Consider the following 11,108-nt stretch of genomic DNA (forward strand, 5'->3'; position numbering starts at 1 on the left):
TAGTTTGAAATCCAATGAAAAGATAAGCTACAAATGAAAACAATAATAACGAGCAATTATTTATTGTGACATGGTCACAATGTCGGGCTGCAATTTTCAATAGAGGAAATTTATAGTACAATTTTTCCAAATTGCAGCCCAATAATTATAAATCTTTTAAAATAGTAAAATTGAATTTAAAATATCGCTAAAAGAATATCATTTAGAATGAATAAATATAACAATTTTTGATTCTCAATTTGATATAATATAACATTTACAATTAATCAATATAAATACAGCCGAACCTCGATATTGCGCTCTCGATATGTTTTGATAAAATTCATATTCAGATGTAGGTTTTCAATAAATAATTAAACTTGTTTTTCACATTCCAGATCAGCGCAAAAGGTGTGGAAAAACATGAAGACTGGACAAACTGAATACGTTCAGTTTGAATAAGGATCTCTTTTTCTCCATTATTGAATCAAGTATAGGATTTATCTGCTTGATTTCGTCCGAGTTCGTTTCGGGTAAGTGTTTAATCGGAATATTTTTGTATTTTACACTCAGCACTTAGGAGATTTTCCACTATCAACTTATAAATAAAACACCATTTCTATCCCCAATGTACCACCAACACACAATGGCCAGGTAACAGGAGAACAGGAAACGTGTATTAACATGGAGATACATTATGTTCTTCATACGATTCAGATTTTATATATAGACAGACTAGGTTAGGGTTTTAAAGCATCAGAATATACATATATACAGTATATGTATATTCTTGGCCAAGTATCGACAAAAATATATTCTGAAAGTGTAACTTACTAGTCTCGTAACGTAGGAAAGTAACAGCGTAAATGGGAGTATAGATTAAAATATTCAGCAAGTTTATGTGAATATGATTACACGAAGATTCTAAACTAATCAAATTAATCATAATATATTTTAATCATAATAAATGACACAATACTAGCGAATTAACAATTATGCACTGAATAATTTTCGTTTGATTCGTATATAATTGTTTTTAGAAGGAAATAAACTTACTGATTTAAAAATTATTTAAATAATTGAATATTTTAGATAAAAATATTGATTATTTTCATTTTATTTTCACAGATTTTAGAAGAAATTTAGAGATTTTCATCTCTACGCAGTGTACATACACTGTTTTCTTTATTTGTTATGTTTATTGTTTTGTTTGTGTTTGTTCGTTTTCAATTTAAAAAAAATTTAAAAATTTGAAATTTAAAATATATTTCTTGATTAATGGAATTGCTCACCTGTATTGAGAATGATTTGAATACTTCTAATTATATGGACTTAACGACTGTGGCTTCCTCGAACTTGACTTTATTTCGATTATGGCACTTTAACTCAATTGTGACTTCCTTAATTTTGACGTTATCCCGATTTTGACTATAATTTTAATTATATCCCGATTGTGACGTCTCGAATATTGATTTTAACTGGATTGTGACTTCACCAATTTTGACTTCCAATTGCGTCCTCTCGAATCTTGTCTTTACTTTGATTGTGACTCTTCTAATTTGAATTTGTAATTGTGTCTACCCGATTTTCGGCTTTCGATAATTGTGTCCGTTGTTTGTTTTGTTGATGATGAAATTATTTGCCAAGTGTCAATAAATTCACCAAGTCGTGACATTGAACCAAACAAAATAAGAAAAAGTAGACACGGTTTCGACAAATAAGTAAAACAAGATTTCTGAAATATTAAAGGATACACATCATGAAATGGTAAGTGGATTTATTCTTAAGAAATAACAAATTTTAAATAAATGTAACTAAGCATTGTTTGTCGTTTTCAGATTACGGACCCTGATCCTGAACTTCTATGATTAAGAAGCATTCGGAGAGTTCGAGAGAAAGGACTTCAAAAATTATCGACAAGCAAACAACATGGATTCATTCGAATCACATTAAATTAAACGCGTGCATAGTGCAGCTGCAAAAGAAAGGAATTTTAATCAATTTAAGAATGCTTCGGAAAGATGTTTTCTCCACAGTTCTGGCATTGCATCAATTTGAAAACTTCTAAATTAATCATCTTTATACAAAGATAGTTTGATGAATGATTAAATGCGACTAGAATAATAATATTAAAAAAGTACAAATTCTTTGTAAATACTTTTCGTTGTCTAATAAACACTTTTGTTTGATTTTGCTTTCAATTATTTCAAGATCACAAAATCTTGTCGTTATTTTTGTAATTTTGGTTAAAATTAAACGTGAAAAGCTTGTATTTTCGAATAATTGGAGTGGTGTAGCTTTGTGCCAGGTTCTAGACAAGTATGTAAAATGTTTACGATAGCAACAAGTACTAGATTATTTGGATGAAGAGTGAGCATAGTGCGATATTTATATTCAAAAGTACTCCTGTGCCTAAATCCATCTGGTAGTTGGTTGCGGGTTCAAGTCTTACCAATGGACTGACCACGTGGACTTTTCCGATCTTTCTTTACGAGTATAACACCTAAACGGACCAATTTCCGATAAAAACTCCTTCCGAGAGACATTCTTCGTTGGCAGATTGGTCATGTATTGTGTTGACTTAGCTCTTCAAACCAAACTAAACTAAACCACTGTATAAAGATTGTAAAACGAAGGAAAAAGATATTATAAGTGTATTTAAGATTACTAACAGAACGCGGAAAGTTTCCTGCAACTAACCTGTTAGTGAGGCGCGAACCCACGATCAACTTACCAGTGTTTAATGGTTTTATCCATTCACAAACGTCTAGACTAGGGTTTCTCAAACGGGATCCCGGTTGTTTTTTTAACCCTGGAAATTCTTCTCATTTCGGGAAATCCCGCAAATTTTTTTAAAAATTCACTTTTTTCTTATTTTGTGTCAAGGTTGAGGAAATTTTGCAAATAGAAAGTATAATTAACTCATAAACTGTCAGAATACAGTTTTATTTATTAATTTTAAATCTAGTTAGTTTTTTTAATTTTTGCTCGTTATAGCATGTCACAAATGGTCAATAATCAATACGTAGCTTATTTGGGGCAGGACTCTGGAAATTCTTTACTTGTCAGAACCTGTAATATCTGGAATAATTATGCTTATGCTGTCTTAATTTTTAACCGTGCCCGCTAGCTTCAATAACTGCGTAACACCAGGTTTTGCAAATTGGGCAACAATACAAACGAGTACGAAGTCTGCAAGTATGAAGTTTTTCTTCATAAACCTCATTATTAAATATCTATTATGTTAGCTGTTTTATTCGTTCTGTAAATACAGTACTTGTCTCTTTAATCCGAAAAGAAATACTTCGGTAGACTTTCAGTAATGAAGGAGTTTTTTAACCTAAATAGCTGTGGGATAGTCTACCGAAGTAATTCTTTTCGGATTAAAGAGAGACGTATTTACAGAATTGATTATTAAAGACGCAAGAACTGCCGAATTATCGTGCTATAATCTTTATGTATCTATTAAAGCAGCCGAGGTAGACAAATCTAATACTAGAGAGGAAAAGAAGTAATACAATCTGGAAAACAAAGTAGAAATCTTCCAGGATACGGGTGAAGAAACACATAATATCAGTCTCTCATAAATGCATTAAAGACGTTTCCACCCACATGAATTGAATCGGAAAGGGCATTCTTGGTAGCAGGACTTTTCATTAACCAGATCGACTGATTGGAGTATTGACCATCTTTGCTTTTTAAAATCTTATAAAAATTTACAATAATATTTTGTATTATGTTTTATTTAAAAAACGAATTACTTTTACCTTTTTCTTCTTACATAAATGTAAAATATTCATCTTCAAATTCGAAACTTCAAATTTTAAAACATTAAACCAATAATGACTAAAAAATTTTTAAAGTAAAAAAGGTATAAAAAGAAAACAGTTTGCAGAGAAAAACTTTTACGTATTTATATTACGAACAAGCTTCCCAAATGCATTTCGCCAAATGCCTCTTCAGTGGGGCTTACAATATACAGTTTACGTTCTGACAATCAACTCATTAAAGAGCCACTTATATAAATTAACAAGAAATTCCCAGCATTCCGCTGTTAACATTCCCGTATTTAAATTTACATTACTCTGCATAATTACTATAGTGAACTGTTCTTTTACCTTTCGCTTTACATTGGTTTTTTCCTGAAAAATAATTTTTACGAGTAATTTATTAGTATTAATCTGACAATTATTATTATTACAATGTTGGAAGACAGGAAAATTACTAATTTTTAACCTTACGGCAGCCAGATGTTCCGACAGTCGAATCTTTAATCTTCGTTTTGTTTTACCAACGTAAAAACTAGGAATGTTACACGTGCATTCTATCCGATAAACAACACCTTCTTCCTCTAATGAATCTTTCTTGGTACTTCTTATAATCATCATATTTGATAACCTGTTATTTAAGGATGGAGCCAATCTAATTAATTTTTGATTAAAAAACTTATTATATTTTTCATAAATACCTTTTATATACGGAAATAATACATACTGTATTATTTCTTGACGACGTTTAACTTTAAATCTGTTTCCTAAACATCTATGGTACCAATCATTTAATAATCTTTTTGGGTATCCATTTAGAATAAATTTCTTATGTGTGTCTCCAATTTCTTTCTCTCTTTTATCTCTTTTTACAGTATTCCAAATGATCTTCAAATCTTTTAATTGTTATATCTAAATAACTTCATTGATTATTTAATTCATGTTCTTGAGTAAATTTAATAGTCAAATTAATTTTATTAGCTTGTTCCAAAATTTACAAATTTGTTGTTACTGCACTATCATACGCGATCAAAATATCATCGACGTACCTTGCAAAAAACTTTACTCTGTTTAACGTTGATAAAATAATGTCCACATCCAGCATATAAATTTCGGCTAGTTTTGGTCCTATTACGGAATCCATAGAAATACCTTCTGTCTGTCAATAAAAAATTTTTTTCACTGTAAAATAATTATTATCTAATGTGAAGATAATTAAATCTTTTAAGTAATCAGGGACACCATACTTACATAGACTGCTCACAATCATATCTTTAGTAATGGAAGGATACATAGATGTTATATCCAAACTCATCACTTTATAATTAGGCAAAATTACACCTTTTTGTGATCTTGATATTAAATCATCAGCATTTTTAACTGTATATTCTGAGTTTTGTATATCCTGTAATAACTTTTTAATAAACATTTCCAGATTATATAACAATGTGAATCTAAAGTCTATGATTGGTCTACATTTGCTTTGTTTATGCGTTTTAATTCTGCCAGTTAATTTAGGAACTCTTATATTTTCCTTTGGGAGTATTTCTTTACTTTGATTCGCTTGGATATGATCCTCTTTCACTAGTTTCTTCAATTTTCTGTTAATGTTCGTTGTATTTCAATAAACGAGTCTTTTTCCAATTTTTCGAAGTTTCCTTCAGTTATAATTTCTCGTTTCTTCAGTTATAATTTCAGTTATAATTCATGTAAATCCATAATAACTATTTGATTTGACTTATCTGCTTTTAATACATATAAATTATATTTTTAAATAAATTTATTAATTCTAGTATATTTACCTATATAAAATTTTGCTTTATGATCCTGAATGCACCTTTTCTTGATATTAAGCTTTTTTTAAGTCTTCACATATTTTAATTCTAGGTTCATTCTTTTCTTTTTTAAGGTTACAATGAAAAATTGCATCTTCAATATCTGCGATAGTATTTATTATTTTACTGGAAAAAGGAAAATTCTAGATATATTAGAATTAATTAAGTTTGAGCAAATATTGAAGTTACGAGGTTTTGATCGCAGACCAATGATATGGTATCGTTTTTTGTACGTAAAACTATCTCACGATGGATAGCTTGTTGAGAGGTTTCCTAAAAATAAGCAATACTTCGGTCGGCCGATACGCTGTGACAAATGGAAACCGAGCAATAGTAGTGTTCTTTGCATTCGGCACTTTGAACCTAACTGTTTCTACACACAGAACGGATACATCAATTTGCATGAAACATCGGTTTGTACAAAGTTTAATTTTCCTCAGCATCCGCAGACAGTTAGGGGTACCACGAAAACCACTAAAGCGAATGTCTTTGGCTAACATAGATGATGATACCTATGATGAGAGAAGTGTGGATCAGCAAATACATAAAATAAATAAATAGTCTATTCCCCCTAACTACTGGTTTTTCCCATCCGTATCATTGCTGTTTTATTCAGATAAAGCTCAAATGTCTGACCAACGACATCAGATAATCAGGCTCATCGTGATGTTTCTGTAAGACAAATATTCATAGAACTTCTTTATATTAAAGGTCAATAAATTATGTTTATTGATGAGTTACTGTATTTGAGAATATTAATATGAGGCTCTCCATAAATTACATTCACATTTTTCTTCAAATTTTTACTTCCCCTTTCCCTCTTGTCCCAATTTTTCCAAGTTTCCTTAACCGAAGAAGGGGTTATCGCCCGGCCATCCGGCCACACCTACTTCATAACTAAAAAGCAAACAAATCCCTATATCGATTTTTATTAGTCGCTTAGATCATAAATGATATTATACTGCATAAATGCAAGAATATCGAACACATTTCTCACCCCTCGAAGTAAATCGCCTTGGAAACTGGACATTCGAACTCTGTCTAAACCGACCTCTGTCCACCCTACCGTTCATAACAAGTTTCATCTTTCTTTGTCGTTTCTTGACGAATTAATAATTAATTAATTTACTAGTATATACGTGTTGTCGTAATTTTTGTGTCATTTAAAGTGACCAATCCGTTTGCTAGTTAGAATTCGATTAAAATGATATTTTTACAGTTGCAAAGATAAATAATAAACTGTATATATACTCAGTATTTTAATTATATATGCCACGTATACTGTCTCTGATAGAACAATATATACCAGGGGTGGCCAACCTGCGGCTCGCGAAGGATTATTTGTGGCTCTCGATAAATGTACCCGAGTTCCCTTTTCATTTTTGTGTTATTATATTTTTTCAAAATGTCTTTTAAATTACTAACAACAAATATGAAAGACTAAGTGCAACGTTGTAACAAATTTCATTTCTGTCCAAGTTAAGAATGATATGACTCATCGAAAACTGCGCGAACGAACATAAACAGTGGCATTATCGACCGACTCCAGACCGATTTTGAATTTGTAAACTGTCATTGCAACGGACAGTTGACATTGTGCTCTGGAGGAAACAATTTGTATCACTCTTGCTACGGATATAATTCATAATCTGGAATTTTTTGCATATTTTTTTAATGTGTATTTAATTGCGGCTCGCGAAAAATTTCAAATTTTGAAAAATGGCTCGGACTATCAAGGAACTTGGCCACCCTGGATATATACTGATATTGGAAATATGAACATTAAAAAAAACTGTTGTTTTTGTGACACGTATGTACGAAGTCTGTTCAAAAAGTACGCGGACTGACGTCATAAAACAAAATGTACTTTATGTAGAAGTTACATGTCTGGGTCTCCTTCAAAGTACTCTCCTTCCCAACGCACACACTTATCCCAATGGTGTTTCCACTTGTTGAAACAGTCCTGCGATGCTTCTTTTGTAATGTCTTTCAGCGCCTTCGTCGCATTTGCCTTAATCACAGGAATCGTCACAAATCTTCTTAATTTCAAGGGTATTTTGAGTTTGGGAAACAAGAAAAAGTCACAAGGAGCAAGGTCAGGTGAGTAGGGAGTGGGGAAGAACAGTGATCGAGTGTTTGGCCAAAAACTCACGAGTTCTGAGGGCTGAATGGGCTGGAACATTGTCGAGATGGAGAAACCAGTCGCCACTCCTCTACATTTCTGGGCTTTTGCGACGGATGGCGTCTCTCAGACGTTTCAGAACTTCAATGTAGTAAATCTGGTTCACTGTGGCGCTTTGGGGGGTACTCGTAATGAACAACACCGTTAGCATCAAAGAAAACTGTCAGCATCACCTTGACATTGGATCGAACTTGGAGAGCGTTTTTGGGTCTGGGGACCACTTCAAACATGCTGTATGCTTCATAGCAACATCACCGTAAGCCGTATTGAGCATAGCAAATGTTTCATTCGCAGATTTTCCAAGTTTAACACAAAATTTCATAGCAAGTCGTTTCTCCATTAGGTCATTCATTCTGAAATTCGACAAACGAAAAAATCGCACTTCACTAAAAACCGCGTAGCTAATCAACAAATAAAGATACAGTATCTGTAATCGGGAAACGGATTTATCACTAGACGATCTGTACAAACCTAGCAACACCAAGCGGATTCTTCTGGAACCAACTGAAGCCGCGCAATTCAAACAGTCCGCGTATTTTTTGAACAGACCTCGTAAACAACTTGTATTTAAATACCTTATACACTGATAAATTGGAAGTGGGTAAACATTTTACATACTTGTCTAGAACCTGGCGCAAACTTGCACCACTCCAATTATTCGACAATACAAGCTTTTCACGTTTAATTTTAAACTAAAGTAGAAAAAAAACGACAAGTTTTTGTGATCATGAAATAATTGGAAGCAAAATCAAACAAATGTGTTTATTAGACAACGAAAAGTATTTACACAGACAATTTGTACTTTTTTAATATTATTATTCTAGTCGCATTTAATCATTCATCAAACTATCTTTGTAAAAAAATGATTAATTTAGAAGTTCTCAAATTGATGCAATGCCAGAACTGTGGAAAACTGTGGAGAACATCTTTCCGAAGCATTCTTAGATTGATTAAAATTCCTTTCTTTTGCAGCTGCACTATGCACGCGTTTAATTCAATGTAATTCGAATGAATCCATGTTGTTTGCTTGTCGATAATTTTTGAAGTCCTTTCTCTCGAACTCTCCGAATGCTTCTTAATCATAGAAGTTCAGGATCAGGGTCCGTAATCTGAAAACGACAAGCAATGCTTAGTTACACTTATCTAAAATTTGTTATTTCTTAAGAATAAATCTACTTACCATTTCATGATGTGTATCTTTTAATATTTCAGAAATCTTGTTTTATTTATTTGTCGAAACCGTGTCTACTTTTTCTTGTTTTGTTTGGTTCAATGTCACGACTTGGTGAATTTATTGATACTTGGCAAATAATTTCATCATCAACAAAACAAACAACGGACACAATTATCGAAAGCCAAAAATCGGGTAGACACAATTAGAAATTCAAATTAGAAGAGTCACAATCAAAGTAAAGACAAGGTTCGAGAGGACGCAATTGGAAGTCAAAATTGGTGAAGTCACAATCCAGTTAAAATCAATAATCGAGACGTCACAATCGGGATATAATTAAAATTATAGTCAAAATCGGGATAACGTCAAAATTAAGGAAGTCACAATTGAGTTAAAGTGCCATAATCGAGATAAAGTCAAGTTCGAGGAAGCCACAGTCGTTAAGTCCATATAATTAGAAGTATTCAAATCATTCTCAATACAGGTGAGCAATTCCATTAATCAAGAAATATATTTTAAATTTCAAATTTTTAAATTTTTTTTAAATTGAAAACGAACAAACACAAACAAAACAATAAACATAACAAATAAAGAAAACAGTGTATGTACACTGCGTAGAGATGAAAATCTCTAAATTTCTTCTAAAATCTGTGAAAATAAAATGAAAATAATCAATATTTTTATCTAAAATATTCAATTATTTAAATAATTTTTAAATCAGTAAGTTTATTTCCTTCTAAAAACAATTATACACGAATCAAGCGAAAATTATTCAGTGCATAATTGTTAATTCGCTACTATTGTGTCATTTATTATGATTCAAATATATTATGATTAATTTGATTACTTTAGAATCTTCGTGTACTCATATTCACATAAACTTGCTGAATATTTTAATCTTTACTCCCATTTATGCTGTTATTTTCCTACGTTACGAGACTAGTACACTTTCAGAATATATTTTTGTCGTTACTTGGCCAAGAATATACATATATTGTATATATGTATTTCTAATGCTTTAAAAGCCTAGCCTAATCTGTCTATATGTAAAATCTGAATCGTATGAAGAACATAATGTATCTCCATGTTAATACACGTTTCCTGTTCTCCTGTTACCTGGCCATTTTGTGTTGGTGGTACATTGGGGATAAAAATTGTGTTTAATTTATAAGTTGATAGTGGAAAATCTCCTAAGTGCTGAGTGTAAAATACAAAAATATTCCGATTAAACACTTACCCGAAACGAACTCGGACGAAATCAAGCAGATAAATCCTATACTTGATTCAATGATGGAGAAAAAGAGATCCTTATTCAAACTGAACGTATTCAGTTTGTCCAGTCTTCATGTTTTTCCACACCTTTTGCGCTGATCTGGAATGTGAAAAACAAGTTTAATTATTTATTGAAAAACTACATCTGAATATGAATTTTATCAAAACATATCGAGAGCGCAATATCGAGGTTCGGCTGTATTTATATTGATTAATTGTAAATGTTGCATCATATCAAATTGAGAATCAAAAATTGTTATATTTATTCATTCTAAATGATATTCTTTCAGCGATACTTTAAATTCAATTTTACTATTTTAAAAGCTTTATAATTACTGGGCTGCAATTTGGAAAAATTGTACTATAAATTTCCTCTATTAAAAATTGCAGCCCGACATTGTGACCATGTCACAATAAATAATTGCTTGTTATTATTGTTTTCATTTGTAGCTTATCTTTTCATTGGATTAGAAATAAAACTAGTTTGGTAAATCTCGATGTAGCGCCAAAAATATAGGAAAGTTATGCCATTTTCATAAAAATTACGAAGGTTTCAAGCTCAAATCTCTGTGTACATCTTAATACTGTGTATAATTGTTGCTGTTTGAGCTACTTTGGATTAGCATCATACTGGATTCAGTGAGAATTGTAACGGCGAACGAATGACCGAGCTAAATCGAACTTTGTTTGTACTGACATATACAGAAACTTACCTCTTGACTGGTTTCCATACTGCCTTGAAGAAAGATCCGGCTTTTTTCAATGCCTTTCTATCTCTAATAGCACATCCAATGGTATATCCAATAGAATAGCCAATATTATATCCAAAACTATTCTCCGTGCTATCCTCTTGCTTTCTGAAGTCTTTATTCACTTCGATCTTTGTTGGAGGAACCATAACG

At 31.7% G+C, this 11,108-nt stretch overlaps 1 long non-coding RNA gene across 1 annotated transcript; it reads right to left on the reverse strand.

Moving 5' to 3' along the window:
• Nucleotides 1–8,649: 8,649 nt before the first annotated feature.
• On the reverse strand, nt 8,650–11,101 carry LOC111638756. The gene is made up of 4 exons (XR_002758933.1): nt 10,920–11,101; nt 10,172–10,306; nt 8,944–9,582; nt 8,650–8,872 (listed from the first exon to the last, which is right to left on the reverse strand). It is a non-coding gene; the product is annotated as an uncharacterized LOC111638756 (long non-coding RNA).
• Between the last annotated feature and the right edge of the window lie 7 nt (nt 11,102–11,108).

This window comes from Centruroides sculpturatus, unplaced genomic scaffold (assembly GCF_000671375.1).
Source record: "Centruroides sculpturatus isolate CEXI.00-Female unplaced genomic scaffold, Cexi_2.0 scaffold1016, whole genome shotgun sequence".
In the NCBI taxonomy this organism is placed as follows: Eukaryota; Metazoa; Arthropoda; class Arachnida; order Scorpiones; family Buthidae; genus Centruroides; species Centruroides sculpturatus.